Source organism: Adiantum capillus-veneris, chromosome 3 (genome assembly GCF_014529385.1).
Source record: "Adiantum capillus-veneris isolate H3 chromosome 3, ASM1452938v2, whole genome shotgun sequence".
In the NCBI taxonomy this organism is placed as follows: domain Eukaryota; kingdom Viridiplantae; phylum Streptophyta; class Polypodiopsida; order Polypodiales; family Pteridaceae; genus Adiantum; species Adiantum capillus-veneris.
In genome coordinates, this window is record NC_140933.1 from 57573590 (window position 1) to 57595256 (window position 21667).

Genomic DNA, 21667 nt, shown 5'->3' on the forward strand with positions numbered 1-21667 from the left:
TCGGCTAGGCAATGGGCAGACATGTGAGATCTTAGGTGTTGGAGATGTTCAATTGAAGTTTCAGAATGGTTCTTCTTTCACGCTGAAGAATGTGAGACATGTTCCCGCAATTACAAAGAGCTTGATCAACACAGGTTTACTTGATGATGCTGGCTATGTCACCACTTTTGGACAGAACATGTGGAAGATATCCAAGGGTTCTATGACAGTAGCACATGGAGTAAAGTCTGGAGGACTTTACATGATTTATGTATCAAATGTCTCTAAAAATGTAATCAATGTAACCGAACAGCCGAACGTTTCTTTGTGGCATAGCCGGTTAGGACATATGTCCACGAAGGGAATGGAAATCTTGTCTCGTTCTGGTTATTTGCCTGGCTTTTCATTTAATGATTTTGAATTCTGTGAACATTGTCTGTATGGTAAGCAAACACAGCAGCCACATAAGCATAGAAGCAGTAGAAGAGATACACAGTTGGCACTTGTTCATAGTGATTTGTGTGGACCTATGCCTAACCTATCTCTAGGGGGAGCTTCGTACTTTATGACATTTATAGATGATTACTCGAGGAAAGTATGGGTTTACTTTCTCAAGCACAAGGATGAAGCATTTAGTGTTTTCAAAACGTTTGTGACACTTGTGGAGAATCAGAGTGGCAAGAATCTTAAATGCTTACACACTGACAATGGTGGAGAGTATGTTTCAAAGGCCTTTCAGGACTTTTGTGAGTCAAAAGGTATAAAACGTGAACTTACTGCTCCTTACAATCCTCCTCAAAATGGTGTTGCTGAGAGGATGAATAGGACCATACAAGAGAAGGTCAGAAGTATGTTGTCTAATGCACAGTTGCCAAATGGGTTTTGGGCTGAAGCTGTATCAACAACTGTTCATCTTGTAAATAGATCTCCTAGCAAGGTTTTGCAGAAGGATTCAGTGCCAGAGATGGTATGGCCAGGCAAAATTCCCTCATACAAGCATCTCAGAGTCTTTGGCTATGAGGCATATACTCACGTTCCAAAGGAATTTAGGAACAAACTTGAGCCAAAGAGTAGAAAGTGCATCTTTCTAGGCTATGGTAATTCTGGTGAGATGGGGTACAGACTTTGGGATCTCGATTCCAGAAAGGTTGTCCGCAGCAATGATGTTCACTTTAATGAATCCAAATATCATTCTAAACCAGAGAGGGTTGAGGAGATTAGAAGAGTTGTCTTCCAAGAAGATGGACCTGCACGTGCAAGACAAAATGTCAGGGCTCAAGAGGAGCAAGGACAGGATAGAGTGGAACCACAGGTTGTGGCTGAGCCTGAGCCACCTATTGTGCGTAGATCTGGACGTGTCACGCAACCTCCTGATAGGTTTGTTCCATCTATGAACTATGTCATGTTGACTGATTGCAATGAGCCTTCATGTTACAAGGAAGCAGTGCAAATGAAGGACTCCGGGAATTGGCAATTGGCCATGCACTCAGAGACGACAGCTCTGCATAAAAACAAGACATGGAAGCTAGTTAAATTACCACAGGGAAAAAAGGCTCTACCTTGTAAATGGGTTTACAGGTATAAGATCACCGCTCATGATAGTCAACCAAAGTACAAAGCAAGGCTTGTTGCCAAGGGCTTTAAGCAAGAACAAGTCATTGACTTTAATGAAGTCTTCTCTCCGGTGGTCAAGATGACTACATTGAGATGCTTTCTTGCATTGGTTGTCATATTAGATTTGGTGTTGCACCAAATGGATGTCAAGACAGCGTTCTTGCATGGTGATTTAGATGTGGAAATTTACATGCAGCAGCCAGAAGGGTTTGTTGAGAAAGGCAAGGAAGATTGGGTATGCCAGTTGTTAAAGAGTCTTTATGGCTTAAAACAATCACCGAGGGCATGGTACCATAAATTCCACAAGTTTATGCTTTCTCAAGGCTACAAACGTAGTGAGTTCGATCACTGTCTATATACAAAGAAGGCTAAGGATGGTAGTTGGCTGATCCTTATTTTGTATGTGGATGACATGTTGATTGCTGGCAAGCACTTGGAAGAAATTTCAGCTTTGAAGTCAAAGATGGCAAAATCGTTTGACATGAAAGACATGGGTGAGGCAAGTCATATACTTGGTATGCGCATCGAGAGAGACAGATCAAAGAAGTTGATTTGGTTATCTCAAACAGAGTATATTGACAAGGTTTTGCAACGTTTCAATATGGAGAAGGGAAAGGCATTGAGTGATCCATTGCCACCATATGTGAAACTTAGCAAACAAGATTGTCCTGTGTCTGAGGAAGAACAGGTTGAAATGGATAAGATTCCATATGCTTCTGCAGTGGGTAGTTTGATGCATGCAATGATTGCTACTCGCCCAAACATTGTATTTGCAGTGGGAGTAGTAAGTCGATACATGTCAAACCCAGGCAAGAAACATTGGGAGGCAGTGAAAGGAATATTGAGATACCTGAAAGCTACAAGAGTATGCGTATATGCTATGGGAGTCAGGAGCTAAGTGTAAAGGGTTTTACATACTCAGATTATGCAGGTGACTTAGACAACCGAAGGTCTACGTCAGGGTATGTATTTACATTGGCTGGTGGAGTAGTATCATGGCGTTCTAGATTACAAGATTGTGTTACTCAATCTACTACAGAGGCTGAATATGTTGCAGCATCAGAGGCATGCAAAGAATCAATTTGTCTTAATTGACTAGTAACAGATTTGGGAATCAAAGAAGAGATGCCTGTGTTATATTGTGATAGTCAAAGTGCTATACAATTGGCTCGCAATCCAGTTTATCACTCAAAGACAAAGCATGTGGATGTGAAGTATCATTTCATTAGGGAAATGCTCGAGGATAAGCAACTTCAGTTTGTCAAAGTTCACACCACAGAAAATCCTGTTGATCTACTTACAAAAGGACTTCCCTCAGAGAGCTTTGCGCATTTTCGCAAGCAGTTAGGTGTAGGGTAGTACATCACTTCTCTACATCTCTTGTATATTAGCTTGTATAGTAGCTTCTCTCACACTTAAAGTACCACATTGGACTTTAAGTGGGAGGTTATTGGGGTATAAAGCTGTAACATTTAGGGGCCTAAAATCTTATTTGTAGCGGAAATTAGCATGAACATAGTGGGCATTTCATTAGAATAGATTCCTAATGAGAATTACAAGAGTGCTTGGGTGGAGAGAGCAACAAAAAGCATAACACCTAGTTAGATAGCATCGACAATACTTTCAAAAGAGAGAGCAATTAAACTATTGACAACAGTTGAGGACCGGATTTGCATGGAGCCGGTCCCCCCTCCAAAAGGCTTTGTATTATGGTTTCTCCCATCAAGAGAGACATTGTACAATACAATTCTTTGTGTTCCTTCAAGACTAGCTAGTGCAATGAAGATGGAAGCTTCATACACCAAGCAAAACACTTAATCAAACACAACTTGAATTATCCCCGTTCTCAGACCCAAGACCTCACACACCTTCGAAGATGGTGAGAGCTAGCAGGGTATGAGAGTAGATTGAGAGGAAAAAGAAGTATCTTACGAGAAAGAAGTACATCTCCTCACATAATCACTCATATTAGCATAGCTTAGCTTAGTAATTAGCTTGGTAGAGAAGATGAGCATGCATTGAAGCTTGGCTCTTGGTTGGATTTGCATCCATATGCCAAGAGAGTGTTGATGTAGGCTTCTATCTCACAAGCTTGGAGTAGGTGATGAGCTCTCCATTAAAGCTTGGGAGGAGATAGAGTGTTTTCCCTTCACACATGGTCAAGTGTGAGAGTGTTGAGAGTGAATGCCCTGCAAAAATCAGCCCCCCCTCTCTCTTGGGCGAGCCCTAGCTGCTAAGTTAGGCTGGCTTTTTCCTCATTGGATCTCCCCAGGTCAAGCCAATAGGAATTAAGCAGCATAAGTGATAGCCTTCTGACATGTGTCCCCCTTTCCCCTTTTGTGAGAGCTTTAGATAATTAAATAATTAAACTAAACTCTCATTGGACCCCTTTGCCTCCTGGCCAATAGGAATCAGGCAAGCCATGGGGCTTCTGAATGCTCATTGGACCCCTTGGGAGACTGCCCAATAGTCTTCTAGGACACTTAATTCTTATTGGTTTCTTTTATTAAATGTTTTTAAATTAATTAAAGTAGATTTACTCTAGCTTAATTCTCATTGGTCCACTTCAAGGGTCTTCCAATAGGAATTGGGCACACCTTGTGGGCATCTGGCCTAGGGAGCTGACATGTGTCCCTCATTCCCTTTGTGTAAAGGGAGCCTGTGTGTGTGTGTGTGTGGTTTTCTCTCTCATCCCCTAGCTTTGGGGCTCGCCCCCTCCCATGTAGGGATGCTGAAAGACTTTTTGGGCACACACACTAAGCATCCAATTTTCCCTAAGGTTGACCTTTGGACACAACCTTTGAATTTTGGAACCTTAGCATTTTGGAAGTCTTAATGGGCTGAACCTTAGGGTCTTTTTAGCCCGTTGTTTCACATGGCTCTTTTGCAGATGGCCCCCCCTTTGGATCCCTATTTTCCCTCCTTTGGATCCCTACTGTGGCCGGTCTGCTAACTTAACCAATATTCTAGCTTTTTCTCCCTTGGCACTTCCCCACATTAAATGATCAGTTTAATATGAGAAAATCATTTAGGAGAATTAGATATTGATTATTATGACAAAAGCCCAATGTGGTCGCCCAGGTAAGTGGGCGGGCCGTCAGGTATGTACACATATTTTTTTGTAAAAACCTAATAAGAACTCACTATGATCTACACATTACAGTAGAGCGAGTTCACCATATTGTCGTGCTCTTCTTCTCGCACTCTCTCTCGCGTCGCACTTCCGCTCGTACTCCTTCAGATATTTTATGTGCTGGGTGTGTTCCCTATTCCCCCTGTCCACCGTACATGCGACAAGAAACGGCTACATTGTCCAAAATTGGGCTATAAAGTTGGGGGAGAGATGAGAGGTGACCTAGTTAGGAGAGCCATTAAATAATTGGAGTTGTCAAATGTAGGATCTTGGAAGAACTTATCTAGTATTGATGGAGTGCATTTATTGCAAGTATGAAGAGCATGTGTGTAGACAATCAAGTAGACCTAGTGCATGGTTTGGGAGATGATGGTTTCAATCAATGAGACTAGAAGAAGCTCAATATGGCCCAATGGGCTTGTGAGGCCTCGAAATAATATGCCACATATGCTTGAACACGACATTGAAAATCAAAGAACGCATTGACGTCGCCGGCTGCCAAGTGAGGATCTCATATAAATTAAAGCCCATCCTCAGACAAGAAGATCATATAAATTAAAGCCCATCCTCGTCCTGGAGTCGCACATGGTGGATGAGCGACCAGAGTGGCAAAGATTGCAGGCGGACGTCAACGATCCTAGTGTCCTCAGGCAAGCCATGAGCAATATCGGGGACCTGAGCGACCGGCTTAATCTGCCCAGGTCAACCAGCCTGGCACAACAGGCCATGCAGTTTTTCCGCCGTTATGGAAAACCACTCTTTGCTAATTGCTTGTCACAACGGCAAAAGGATGCGCTCCTCGGCGCCTGCATTGTCCAAGCTGCCAACGGTCGCCGTCGTGCTAATTATCACTGGGTTGCAGCGGTGAGTAAGCACGGGCCGGGTCTCTGGCTCGAGATTCTGAGATACAAACTCCTACTGGAGAGGAAAATGCAAGTAGCACGGCAGGCAAGCATCGCTACCATAAGAAGGTTTAGAAATTTTGTCATGTACAAAACGGAGTCTTTCTCAATGTTTTTCATACAATGCATAACATCATGAGCTTCTCCTCGAGAGGCACCGCATACCTAGCTAGGTACAATTGGGGGCAGTGAACCGCCGGCCACCCCACCGGGCCAGTGGTCCCCTACCCCCAATCGTACCTAGCTTGGTATGCGGCAAGAAGCTCGAGAGGCACTGCATATCTAGCTAGGTACAATTGGGGGCAGTGTCCCCTACCCCCAATCGTACCTAGCTAGGTATGCGGCACCTCCCTCACAGAAGCTCATGATGTTGAGGTAAGTCACAATGTGGGAAATATTGTGAGAATTTGTCCAAAACTTCCTGTGTACAGGTGCGGCACAGTCTTCGTGCTACTCTTGACTGTGCAGTGTTACCGCAACGGTTCTAATCAATCAAAGGTGCCGTGTCCTTTGAAGGCCCTTTGCACTTTTTGGTCATCATGCAGCACCATTTTCTCACAAGGTTTTCAAGCCGATTTTAAGCTTGTTTTGTTTTTTTGAGAATTGTGAGACGGAATTTTTGCTTATGCTCGTGGATATTGCTTTTGGTTGAGTGATCCAAAAAAAAATAAAAAATCCTATGGAGCCAAACTTACAAGTAATAACAATAAACAATGCATTTATTTCTATGCAATGCCATTACACCTATGAGAAATATGAATTATGGGTATTTCCACTCGTTCTAAGGAATTCTCTCTCCTTAATTCCATTTTTCTTTGACTCAACACCGCTTCTTATACAAATTTGTTTGTGTTAGTGCTACATGCCCTATGTATCCCTCACATGGACCGTATGTACTATAGTTTTTGTAAAAACTTGGCACCGCTAGTGTCTATTCCACACCGATAGTGCTAAATTTTTGGTGTTCAAGTATTACAGCGGATATTGCCATCGATATCATCGTGTCTATTACCCTTGTGATTATCGCTCCTATTATCGCCTTGCATTATCAAACCCTCATTTAGCGCAAAAAGATTTAAATTTGAATTTTTCTATGTATTTTTCTTGTTAGGGCCTCAAGTTTTCTCTTCTTTTTGATAAACTTTGCATCCTTTGGTAATGTGCATCTATTGCCATCTAGCTCCACCATGAAATTCTTGATGCGTTCACATACCTTCACATAGATTTCATCTTGCTTATTCCTAGAGCTGCAGTCTGAATAGATGGATTTCTCTTCTTGAATATCTTTATAGTTCCATTCAACCGTCTTTTCTTGTTTGATTGTTGGTTGAGCCTAAGATGGATCCCATGATTGGTCCTTCATCAATTCAGTGGCTCCAACCTCTGCCAAGTCTTTTTGGACATGTCGTATCTCATCTACCGCAAGCCTCATTATATTCTGGTTGTTCTGGAGATTTCTTGGCCAGATTTTTAGTGATCATTATTGCAAGCTCATGCTATTCTTGCCATTCATCCACTACCTTCTCCTTGCCCTTTGCCTTCGATACTGAAATCTACTGCTCCCACTTTCTGGTTTTAGTAGTTTGGTTTTTCCTTGGGACGTCCACCAAGAAATATGTAAGATAGCACGTGGAAACAAAATAAAGGATTTATAATTAGGTACATTTTACAAAAAAATATACTTACATAAAGGGTTTTTTAATTGAAACAATGAATATTTTCATACAGAAGGGCTAGTTTTTTTACAAAAATGCATACATAAGGGGTACATAGAATACTTGAAAATATACATGTAAGGGATTATTTAAATACCTCTTCTTTGCACGTGCTATATACAATTTTTACATAGTGGAATCCCCGGGTGTTATAATCTCCTCAACAATTACACCCTTGATTTTGGTTCTCGGCACTCGTTCTAGTGCCTTTCGATCAGGTACTTCTAGTTTTGCAGTATCTGGGCACTCAGTTGTAAAGTAAGCATACTTCCAACATGCGTAGTAGTTGAAGCTTTGCTTAAAATTTGCAAAATGTCCATTGTCCTTGCCCCTACCAATACCTCCCTAGTACCTGCTCTTGCCAATAATAGTCCCTCTGGTACCTATGTTGGTTTCATTATCCTTGGAACCACTAGCTACATCTTCCCTGATTCCTTCAAGGTTTGTTAGTGCAATCATTGAGATATCCTTTCCTTTCTCAAAGTAATGAGTTTTTATGTCATTCACTTTACCAAATCTCCATCTTCTTTACTTAGGGTGTCGCTATTTCAACTATGTAATTTGATATTTTCTCTAGTTTTCTAGCTCTTTCCTGTGCCTTTATCATCTGAATCACTTCCAGATGTACTAGCACTAATATTGGATTATTTTGATTCTTTAGTGGACAATTCACTCATTGGAATGTTTCATCTTATGCCCTCTCTCTTTTTTGTCCGGTTGATATAGCTTCAATGCCCTCTGCACCCGATCATTAAACTTTTTGGCTGGTGTTGAAACGTCTTGTTCCCTGAGCTTTTTACTTTTGACCCATTGGAAAACTAGGCTCTCATTCTTTTCTCTGATAGAGGCTCTTGTAGTTATTTAGTGTTAGCAGGAAGCTAACTCAGATAACAGTTTTTGGAGATTTCATTGTAAAAACACTTATTATTTTGATGAATCAGGAATTTTGTAACTCCTACTTTCAATTAAACAGTGTAATTGATGAGCCGGGGCTACAAGCTTCCAAATTGTATCAACCTGTCTTTAGTTAGAGCTCCCAGATTACTAGTTTTTACCACAAAAACCTTGGCTAAGGTATAAAAGCCAATTTTTGTAAGTATTTTATAAGTTTTTGGATAATAAAAAAACAGTGTGAGCTAACGGCACTCACTTCTCTCCTTCTCGCGTTTCCTACTCCCTTTTCGGTTGTCACATTGCAGTGATGTCTGTTGCATTGCAACCACAAGTAAGAGCTATACACATTGACATAAGAATTTCATCGTAATTCGTAGCTTTTGGCGTCACCGACCCGCGGCCTAATTTCATCATAACTAAGAATTTAAGCTTCAAAATCATAAAGTAAGTATAGTTGGGGTATTGAGGCATCATTGCTAAGCATTTAGATGCATTCTGGGTCGAAAATGGCTAGGTCAAAAACTCACTACTGTTAACACTAGTCCTATAAAAAATTAGCCACTTTTAAGGCTTTTTGAGACTCTTGTAAAAAATTTTTCAACACTATGTTAGTTATCTAAATAGAAAATGGTTTCAAGAAATTATGAACAACACTTAATACAAGTTGATAAAAAACAGTACATTGCTAAATGAAGGTCTAAAGGTATCTTTGCATTGCCATCTTCCACAACTAATTTGTACGGATGGACAAAAACTTTCTATTTTCTTTTGAAAGTAAATCAAATCATTGTTAAGTAGGCCCAAACTTCTTTGAAAAATCCCTCAATAGGTATGTAATACATGTACCAAGTTTTTTTAACCCATATACAAAGAATGCGATATTTTTTACTTCTCCAAGTCAAGCATTGAAGTGCAGTTTTACGTAAAATTCACTAATTTTAGAAAAGTAATTTTTTTATTTCTGAGCTTTTCATGTAAAAGTGTATTTAGAAACCTTTTCATATATTGAACCCATAATTAAGACGTTGCATGAAATTTTTATGTCATATACAAAAGTTATCTTTCAATTACTAGAATCCTAATGTGAGCCATTTTTGTGGTTCATTACAAGTCTAGTGTTAATAATCACGATTTTTGCACTTGACGTAAAGTGAGGTTTAAGACCATAAGCATGTGTGCTCAGGTCTTATAAAGATGTCCTAGAAGTTTCATAACGTTTGGATGTCGTTGGATGCTGTAACGGTTGTGATTTGTTTGCCAATGAGTGACTAGCTTTTGGTGATTTGTGTCATTTGAGTGTAGCTTGAGATAGATGCGGGTTGTTTGTTGTTTTCTAAGAGATTGAAAACCTCTTGTATCCTCTATGTACTAGTTGAGTCAGCTTCGTCCCATGGAGTGATAAATATATTCGTGGTTCTCGCTATGTCTGCAACAATAAGATAGGAGTGAGGTTAGACACCTGTCCCACATTTGGCACCGCTACCGGGGATCGAAAAAACCTAGACTAGGGAAAAACATGAGCGTCTTGTGAAGTTATCCTTTACCTTCCTCTAGGATCACCTAGAGTCAAGGCTTAGAAAACCATAAAAAACAAAAATGGCTTAAGATCAAGGCTCAAAAAACCATAAAAAACAAAAAAATGAGTGTTTGTGGACACTTTCCACAACCCCATTGCAGTAGAACCTAGGAGTAGGGTAAGAAGAATACAAAGTGGGATCTCATAACATTGCTCTATCCAAAAGAATCAATTGTGAGTTGTTTGTGTGAAGTTGCAAAGTTTTTGGTCTACGGATAGAAATAGCACCAGAAGACTGTCCACCATTGAATCCGACTAGAGATTATGCTTTAAAAGTCGTATGAACTAGTGGGTAAGCTTAAGGACACATTTAAGGTAAAATTTCAAGAGTTTGCAGAAACTCAGATTATTTACTTTTTCTTGATATTTTAGGCCAAATTAAGTTTTGACTTGACTCAGAGGCTTAAAATAGTTCATAAAAAGACTGTCCACTGAAAAAGTTGAAAAAAGTGCTCATTTTAGGCCAAAAGTAAATAATCGTTGTTATTTATTTTCAGCTCAAAAGTGATCAAGTTTGATACCAGAGACTCTATGCATGTGTACAAACATATTTTGTAAAGGCCCATAGAATCTGGATCACCAAACTGACCAAAAACTTGGTAAAAACTGACATCTATACTGACTGTCAAGAACTTGAGTATAAATTGGGAAAATTTTGTTCAAACTCTGTGAAACTTGCCTAGAGATCTTAACAAGTTGAGTACTTGGCAAAACAAGCCAAAAAGGGCAAAAAATTGAGAAAAATAAATAATCGTGATTATTTACTTCTGATACACAGAGACACCATTTTGGACTTTTGAGATTGTACAGTGTTAGACCAACATAATACAATGCCATCGGTCAATTTTGGTTTCAATCGGATCCAAATTGGCACATGTTCACTCAGTTTCCAGGTTGTAGATTAGTCCTTTGGCTTTTTGCAAAAGTAGAATCTGAAAGTCTCAATTGCTTACTCACTTAGCTTAATTTGAAGTGATATAGATAGACCAATCACAATAACTATCAAATATTATACAGTCTTTGTGAAAGAATAGCTAGCTTGATAACCGATACAAGAATTAGGTTGCAGACAAGGTATTGAAAGCTTGACAAAAGTTACAATCAAGTCAAGTGCCTGTGGGATTCACTCTATATACAAAACGAGATGCCACCTACGAGCGGACAACTTTGATAAAACCCCTATATATGAATCGTATTAGGGAATATGACCTCCCTTTCTACGCTTATATGACAATCAATGAAAAAAACTATCATACCCCTATCTTACATATAAAATTTAGATCTCACAAGATCTAACGGAGTAAAACTAGTCAAACAATGTGCAGCATAGTGACTGGCAACATACTAAGGAACCAGTTTTGTTGATAATGTACTAAGGAACCACTTTTGTCTAATCCTCACCCATCCAAAGCTAGCATAAATCAACCCTTGACCTGCTCCAAATCAGCCCTTAGCTACCAGCTTGATGCAAAATTTGATGTGTGACCTGAGAAAATCCTTCCCCAAAATTTATCCCCCGAGTTCTAGTGCACACCAGTGACCAATCGCTACAAGTAATCAAACCAGGTTAGGTCCCCCCCCCCCCCAAAGTATGATACCCCTCTCTCTTTATTTTAATCTTGGAAGTTAAATTATTGAGGGCCTACCCCTAACTTATACGCTTATGTAACTTCTTGTAAAAAACTCCCCCCCTGCACTTACGTGGTGCGGTAAGTTTTCCATGGTGAGTCCCTAGGGGTCAAGTGGAAGAAGTTGACAACAAGTCAATCCGACGGTAAGCACTCTATCCAGGGCTTCACAAGTCTATATGAACGTTAGATTTGGTCGTATTCTAGCAAACCAAGGCATATTTGAAGAGACCGCTAGTAGAATATCCACCCAAGAGAGTGTGAATCAAGGCAATCATTTGGACACTATCTTTGAAGAAATCTCAAACACTTTTTTAGAATCAACATTTGAAATCGTGTCTTCCTATTTGTCTCATTCAAAAACCGGAACGACAATGCGTTATAAGCACATAATCACCTTTTATAAGACTAATCACCATGGAGCTCAGGTTTACCTGGATCCTATTAAGGAGTATGCTATTCGCATTGATGACCATGACATAGACTTTGAAGAGGAAATCATGGCAAAAAAACAAGGAAAAATGTACATAGATAAAAACGAAACTTAATATTTACAAGTTGAAAACCTTGATGTCATAGAGAAATGGGTGTTAGAAGTAAATACCATAATTCCAGATATGGCAACAAAAGGACCACCATTTTAGAATTTGAGGGATACGATTAAGTTGATCTGAAGCCTTTGAAACGGCTTAGCATAGATAATCCTAGGATCGGAGTCTATTGTTGGGAGGATAGAAACGTCAAAGATCTTCTATGGACTTCTCATACCAAATCAGGACAGTTAACGCCCATGAAGATCATCTATATCTTCAAAATCAAAGACAAGGGTTCAACAAATCTACGAACCTACCTATTTAGGGATTGTTATAACAATAGCTTTGTTATGATGAGTCCTAAAGAGGTGGAACAAACCAAATACCAAGGGTACTCCATAAGGGATTGGATATTGGGCCAAGGACCAGAATCTATTCCAAGACATGAACTCTGCGAGAGATCTTTTGAGAGCAATGTTAAAAAACCTCATCACGAAGAAAATCGGGGGACACTAAAGCCAGTCCACGGCTACATTAGTCACTATTTCCAAAAAATTGGTTTGAATGACGCGGAACGTGACCAACTGTCAGGAGACCTGGAGTTGAACCAAGTAGACGTGCTAGGTCAGCTGATTTTCAAAAATGGGTCAGAAAATACAGTGGATCTGGGGATCCATATGACCTCTCACCAAGATTTAAACAAGTGTTAAGAGCCAAACTCATTTTAATTTTCATACTGAATTTGAGGGATTTGGAATGACATTAGAAGGAAAAGCGTTGACATGGTTCCAAAACATCCACCAAGGTCAATTATGAACTTCAATATATTAGCTCAAGGATTTTTAGTTGGATGTTCCAAAAAGTGGATCAAACATAATACGGTAGCTCAAATCTATAGCTTCAAACAGAAACAAGGCGAGTCTGTTAGGAATTGTGCAACTAGAATGAAGCTGTTAGGGATTGTGCTCCTGATGGTAATTCTAATGATCATGATGTGTGCAACCAGAGGATCGGATATGCATCTACTATTAGGGATTTTGCTCTTGATGATAATTTTGATGATCATGCTATGTGCAACCAGAGGATATGCATCTACTCTAAGTTTCTGGACATGCACGGTCTGCAAACAAACTCGCAAAAGTGCCAGAACACTTCCTAAGCTAGACTGACTGGAGTGAACTGAACCCTTGTCATGTTGTGGCTTGTCCATAGACACATAGGGTTGGATGTGTCACGTGACAACACCTCCATCAATATAAGCCTCTTTAATGCACTTCCTCTTATGCCATGCATCGATAGTAGGGAATATATAGGTAGCTCATTCAAAGAGAAGACCCTCAGTGATACCCTTGAAGGCTCCTTCTTCAGGGGTGACTACATGCTTCCATTGCCTCTTTAACTTAGGACACATCTCCATGAGTTGCCCAAAGGTAACATCAGCCTTTCTACTCACCAAATCATCCCGTAAGCTATAATTTGGTTGCCCGTCTCCCAAAGGAAAGTGGGGTGCATTGTAATGTTGCCTGGGTTTTCTCTTCTTCTTCTCGTTACCTGTACCTCTTTCAATGTGTTTCCCTCTATTATGGATGGGACTTTCATCACTCATGTCATGATCTCTTGTAACCCTCTTACCTACAGGCATGACCATAGCTCTCAAATCATCCTCTTCTTCTCCAAAATGATTATGCTTACCACTGTTGTTTTTCCCTTCTCTTTAGCTGTCAAACCGCTTGGCCCCGCTTCCCCTTTAATCTCAATACCATAATCTTGAGCTCGAGAAGGGATTTGTGGAGGAAGAGGAAACATGTCACCGCCCATTCTCTTTGTCTTGTCACATTGAGGGCTTTTATGACCCCATTCACCACAATTGTAACATTGAAACATATCCCCTCTTCCAACCATGCCTCTTCCTCTACCAACTGTAAAACCCTGATTGCTTCCATACCCACGTCCATATCCATAGCTTTGAACTCTTCCACCTCCCATCATATGCACAGTAAGATTCTTCATAACACCTACAACCTCTTGCATCTCCTTGTGAAAAGCATTCACATCATGAGAAGCTTGTTGATCATAACATGGCTCCCTGATGAGGACCCTTGGTTGCTCTACCGCTTTCACTTTAACCTTTGGCTCAACATTGATTCCAAGTTGATGGAGATGCTCTGCTTTCCACTCTTTATTCATTGCAGTTTCAATTGCCTCCTCAAAGGTCCTTGGTTGCTTAAGCTCTACCTTCAAGTGTAGGTTACTCCTCAAGCTTGCAAGAAACCTATCCTTCTTCAACATGGTTGGAGGAATTTCAGCCCCCAAAGATGTACACCACTTTTTCCATAACACATTTAATGTCTTCACAAAGTCTTCTATGGTCTAGCCTTCACCTTGTACCAAGCCTTGAATAGACTGCCATACCTTTTGAGGGTCTTTCACCTGTTGAAAGTGTGTAAGGAAAGCATGCCTTACCATTTCATAAGTCATAACTTGAGGAGATTGGGCTGATTGTAGCTCCTTTTCGTAGCCTTCCAACCATTCCCTAGCATCTCCCTTCAAACAAAAGTAGAAGACTTGTAGCACCAACGCTGGGTCTTGCTTGTCAGCAAGAAGGCAAGCAAACTCCATTCTCTCAATGAAACCTTTGGAACTTTCATTTGATTTCCCACTAAATCTATAAAATTAAACTCCATGTCTTTCAAAACCTATAAACTGAAGGTAACTTGAAGCGATTCCTCGGTGGCAGGCACCAAAACACTGTTGGGAAACAAGCAAACCGAAACACCTCTATAGCGATGTCACCCAAGAGCGTTGAAAGAGCACACAAAGAACACCAAAATATTTGGTAAACTCCTTTGAAACACTACTAATTCAACAAGAGTAGTCCCCTTGGGAAGCTACTGGCCGTCGCCCACCCAAGAGACTATGCCACAAAGAAGGAAGAAACCTGTTTAGGCACATAATTATGGATGTCACCTACCAATGCTCTTGAAGATAGAGCTTTTCCCTTCATCAAAAACTGATTTTAAACTCCCACTTCAAATCATACATCACCCACAAGACGTATGGGTTTCCACAATTCAACCTACATAGTTTTGCCCCAAAGCTGTCATGCATTGTAGGTTGTAGAGAACAGACCATAACTACAAAGCCCCAACTCCAAAAGACATGATATCAAACTTAAAAACATCTCTGCAAATTCTACAACAAAAGTGATGAAATCCTTCAAATTGAACCCATGCACAGCTATGTGCAAAATCAACGTAAACAGGATGTTGTAATAGGAAGACTAGGTGTAGAGAGAGCTAGTCGAGGGCAAAAAACTGCATTCAAAAGCATCAAGAATCCATAACGAGATAAGAATTGAATTTTTTTTATATTTGAGTGAAATTTTTCTATTTTGTACATGAGTTTTAGTTATATACAAGTCTTTCTTCAAAAAACTCATTCACGGGCACTTCTAGTAGCCCGACAACTGTCACTAGACTAGCAACTTGCAGTGCATGTACATGTGCTTGCTAAAGCAAGCTAAAAACCCCACAAAAAGAAAGCCCACACACACATTTGACATTAGGCATCATGTCCATATGTACAAATTTACAAAAACCGGGGTGTCAAAAATGCACCCCACACCGTGAAACCAGAATATGCTTTGTTTGCGGATGATACAAACTGTAACCTTTGTTTCTAGCACTATAACTACCAAAAATACACGTGACAGCCATGTCATCCAATTTTCTGTGCTGTGTTTGTGGCACCCAAGCATATGCCAAACAACCAAAAACATTGATGTGATCAATAGAAGGCTTTCTATCATGTCATGCTTCATATGTAATAATAGACTGCAAAGCTTTTGTAGGACACCTGTTAAGTACATAAGTTGCACACATGATGGCCTCAAGACAAAAAGAATGTGACAAATCTTGACTTTTGACCATACATTGTGCCATTTCTATAACTGACCTGTTTTTCCTCTCAGCAACACCATTTTGCTGACGTGTATAAGGCATTGTACATTGGTGTTTTATCTCAATACAAGCCAGAAATTCATTAAATTCATGAGACATATACTCTCCACGTCGATCAGAACGGAGGGTACCCATAGTACATTTCGAGACATTTTCATCCATAGCCAGAAATTGTTTGAAGCACATAAAAACTTCGGACTTTGTTTTAAGCAGAAATACCCATGCATGCTTGGAGTAATCATCAATAAAGGTAATGAAGTAAAGGTAATTGCCCAAGGACGGAGTTTTCATGGGCTCACAAACATCACTATGCACAAGCTGCAACCTACATGTGGCCCTAATTTGAACCATTCTTTGGAAACTTTGAACGCTACATCTTACCCAAAATACAACATTCACAAACATGCTTGATAGGTGCTTCAAGAGGTGGCAAAGAAGCAACAATATCGGATTTCTACACATGCAACAAACTGACAAAAGTCAGATGATCAAAACGTGCATGCCAAAGTTTTGCATCTTAAATAGCCCTTGAATCTATAACTGCATTTGCAAAATTTTGTCCACACTTGTCATACAAAGTGAGCTTATAGAGTCCACTACACAAAAGGCCACATGCAACAATGTCATCACCAAAACTGAGATCATGAACTGTATCTCTATCATCCACAAATTTGACTACAAGTCCAAGTCTAGCAAGTGCAGATACATACAAAATATTCTTCTTGGTCCTAGGAACATAAAGCGCATTAACAAGTGTGAAATGACTACCATTTGCAGTAGTAAGCACAATCTTTTCAACTCCCTAAACCCTATAAGAGGCATTGTTGGCACAAGTGACTGAATCCCCATGAGGGACAAACTTGAGAGAGGTAAAAAGTTCATGATGTGAGGTAATGTGCTTTGTAGAACCACTATTGAAATACCACACATGTGAATCTGTAGCAGCTGTCATGCATGCATCATGGACAACAGGATTGTAAGTGCACTCTGCACTAAAAGCACATTCTGCATCAACATCAGCATCACGTCTCCTTTCACAGAAGACTCAACAATGGCTGCATTTTTAGTGGAACCAAAATTTGCAGTGGAATCACCCTCTTTTGTTTTAGCCTCTTTGGCCTTCAACTTAGGACACTGCTTGATCAAGTGATCATTAGATTTACAATAATGGCAACACATCTTGTTTTTGCCCTTATCACGAGAATTTCCAAACGAGTTGCTACCAGAAGAAGCATTAGGAATAGATGATTTTCCACTCACAGAAAAACCCCTAAGAAGTGACTCCATTGCTATTACAACCCTTTCTTTGAGAAGCAATAAAAGCCTGTTGAGTTGCACGTTGTCTAGTCCTGTTTTTTCTTGAAAGAGACTCTTGCAACAGCAATGTGCACAATGCCTCAAACTTGACAACTTCAGGATTTCCTTGGGTCATATGTCTCCGAGTACTAGAAAAAGTCTGGTAAGAATCTGGTAAGGCATCAAGAACAGTCCACACAAGAGAACTGTCTGAAACGACTTCACCTGCAGAAAGAAGTTGCTCATCGATATCCTTGACATCAGCAAGGAAAGTGTCCATATCATCTTCCTCATGCATAATCTTCAACTCTAGCTCTTTACGCATCAATGAAATTTTTGCCTCATTAAGGCTTGCATAAAGACCAGCATAAAGACCAGCTAGAATATCCCAATCCTGTTTTGCAGATCTCGCTGAACGAATGTGAGGAGTAATGGTGCGCTTCAGAGAAAACACAATCAACGCATGAGCTTGTGCATGTTTTACATCCCAACGAGCTTGTCTTCCGTAGGCAAAACAACTCTAATAGCAGCAATCCTTGCATCAAGACCTGCCACATCCTCAACATCGGCTACTCCTCAGAACGAGGACGTACATCAATGCCCTGCACAATATTCCAAATTCCCTTTGACATAAGAACATGTTGCATCATGTAAGACTAGATAGGGTAATTGTCCCCATCCAATCTGCCCTAGCAAACATCTTAAACACACCTGTGTTGTTGTCAGCCATGGAAAATGTCTGCACTTGATGTGAAATTTGCCCAAAATGAGGAGACACTGAGTGAGATTAGTACGTACTATAGAGCACAACCCGTAGTAGACTGTATGGGACTTGCTATGAGGTATTTGACACTGGAAAAGTTTTTGCACAAAATGACAAAATTGCCTGTGCAAACTTGGTTGTAGTGGAAACCGAGGTCGAAATGAGTCCGAATCAAAAAACTGAGCAGACTGAGCTCTACAAGGTCTTTTGAATTTTTTGTCAACTTACGAACGCTAGCCAAATCTCCCTAAAATCAGATAAAATGAGCAAGCTTGTGCTGGCGCTGTTAGCGGCTAAGCCCAAGAGGACAAAACTTGCTCTAATACCAATTGTTGGAATTAAAGGGTTGCACAAAAACACACACAGCTTGGAAAAGATGAAGGAAGCTCAAGGCACACAACCAAGAGTGTATTACTTAGTGTGCAATGAAAAGATAGATAGCCCTAGAGTGATGGGCGTATATACAATGCACGGGGAAAAACCTCCTAAAGAGGGAAAAAATACCCCGGTGGTCCTAGTGTGTTCAGACACATCTGATTCCTTTGGAGTGAACGATGATTTGAGATCGTACCTCGGATTCTACTTACCCTACTTCTAGGTTCTGTTGTAATTTGGTTGTGGAAGGTGTCCACAAATATTTGTTTTCTTGCTTTTTATAGTTTCCTGAGCATTGATCTTAAGACTTGTCTTGTCCATCATCATTCTCAAAATCCCAACCTAATCCTACAATCCTACAAGGCCAAGTACAATCTACTCCCAATCTTCCTCTACACAGCAAAAGACGACATTCTTAAGCTATGCGGTTTTAAAGAGAAAGTTTAACTCTAGGTGATCCTAGAGGAAGTTAAATGACAACTACACCTTGATGCTCTTGTTTTCCCTAGTTTAGGTCTATTTGTCCCCAGTAGCGGTGCGAAATGTGGGTGGGTTTTCTAACCTCACTCTTATTTTATTGCATACATAGCGAGAACTACGAACATAAGTGTCAATTCATGGGGTGAAGCTGACTTGACTAGTGCATGGAGACTAAAGAGGGTGTCAATCTCTTAGAAAACAATAGACGACTTGCATCTAACACATGGTACACTCAAATGACCTAAGTCATCAAAAGCTAATCGATAATTGACAAGAAAACCATAATTGTTACATCATCAAATGGCATCCGAATGCTATGAAACTTCTAGGACAAGTATATAAGACCTAAGCACACATGCTTATGGTCTCAAATCTCACTTTCAATGAGGTGCAAAAAATGTGATTATTAACAGTAGTGCGATTTTGACCTAGTCGTTTTTGACCCTGAATGCATGAAATGCTTAGCAATTATGCCCCAATACCCGGCCTATACCTACTTTGTGATTTCCTAGTTTAAACTTCTACTTATGATGAAATTAGGCCATACGTCAGCGACATCAAATGCTACAATTTATCATGATATGGTTACGTCAATGTGTAGAGCTCTTACCTGTGCTTGCAATGCAACAAACGGCAGTGCAATGTGACAACCGACAAGGGAGATAGAAGCAGGAGACGGAGAGAGGAGAGAATCGTAAGCTCACATTGTGCATTTCTTATCCAAAAAATTAATAATACTTTACAAAGTTGGATTTTATACCTTAGCCAAGGTTTCTTATGTCAAAAACTAATCATATGGGAGCTCTAACCAAGGATTAATTGATACAATCTGGAAGCTTATAGCCACGGCTCATAGATTGCAATATCCACTCGTCAAATAGGAGTTAGAATATTCTTGATTTATGAAAAGAATAAGTGTTTTTACAATGAAGCTCCCAAAAAATGTTACATGGGTTAGCTTGCTGCTAACATTGCCCCACAAAATCTATGCCTTGTGGAGACCTGACAGAAATTGCACTACGTGGAGACTTGTTGAGGACTTGTTGTTTACCTGATGCTACTTTGTCTGTGTGGCAGATCTCAGCTTCACACACACACACACACACACACACATATCTGCATGTAGTCATGCAGATATCTGCATGTAGTCATGGTCAATCCTGATAATTTTGGTTGTGGAGTTTTCTCTCAAGAAAACTGCCTGCTTGCAATGTGTTCGTTTTACCAATGCGAGATACTAGATAGATATTTGTATGTAAACTATAGATATAGTAACGACACATTTAAATTCCACTAAAACAGTTCTATAGGTGCTAGCAAGCTCCATCACAACAAGAAAAAATTACATGGTGATTGAAAAGCGACCATATGAACTATCATCAAAATTTTATAGTATCCCTTGCCTTCATCCCATTCCTTACAAGCAATGCTCACAATCTAATCTATAGTGCTAAAGACTATCACTTGCTACATTCATGTGCAATCATTTCACTTTAGAACCTTTTTCAACACCACAAACTTCTCAATCTTAAGCTATAATATAAAAAAATCAAGATTAAATAGAGCATTAAAAATGCAGGAGACCAAGTCAAACTTATCACCAGCCCAAGAAGAAACTGCAAAACGTAAAAGTCTTCCATCAATCACTGTAGGGTCTTCATAAATAAATGCCTCTTTTTTCTTTGAGATTTTTGCAACACATTGGACACTCTGCAAAGTAGGTGCTGAAAAATCCACATCTCTCTTAAGTGCGTTTAGTAAAGTAAATTTTGGAGTAGAAGGATGTAAGGTCTCTGACCCCGATCAAAAAGAACACCATTGTACCTTGAAATGAAAATAATGGAATAAGTTACTATTTTTAGCAGTTTTCCAGATTCTGTCAGTGCCATGATGTTTAGAATGCTTTAAAGCTCCGAAATGTGAATTAAAATAATTTTTGTAAAAAAATTCCAAAAATAGTAAGTTTTTGGTCACCCGACCTGTCCAGTTTTTATTGTCTCGAAAAACTGTACCCGTACCCCGAATTTCAAAAAAATGCATTTTCGAAACACAGGGGCTACTAAATATGGTAGGTACTCGGGCCAGTACGCCTTAGTTAGAGCTTGCTATATCAATTTTCGGCATCAAAATCCGACTCGTATGACCCGTTTTAGCCTAGAATCAAATTTTCTCAAAATTGCCCGGGGAGGTACCGGGGCCCCGGGACTATGTGGGAACATGTTCCAGCCCACTCCAGATCAGCTTTAGCAGCTAGGGGGCGCCCTCTTGCTTTCTGGGAGTCCTGGGAGAGTTTCCAAGCCAGTAACTAAGTCTCAGAGTCAGCTAACCAAGCCAACCTGACACTTGGTGGGTAGGGGAACTGAACTTGCCAATGCAGACACTGAGTGCTCACTCAGATGCTTATAGCAGCACAAATTGATTTTCAGCTTGTAGGAGACTATTTAAAGACCTACACACACACACACACATATATGCTCACACACACACAGTGCACACACACACACCTACACACACTCTAGGAAGGTGCTGCCGGAACACACACCTTTTGAAGGAGAAGCAAGGAGGGAGGTGCTGTCGAATCCTTGCCTCAAGAAGCTCGATGAGATCAGAGAATCGAGAGGATTATCAACCCTTAATCATGGTAACCACGGTTTAATTAATGTTTTCTGCAAATCCTTTTCATTACCATCTAAATTTCTCGTCTATTATGCTATTCCTAGTCGTAATTCTCTATAATTACTCTCTAAATTCTCCTTAACCATATTCTATTATGTAATCATCATCCCATAGCTGAATTATTAGCCATTCATCACTCTTAAT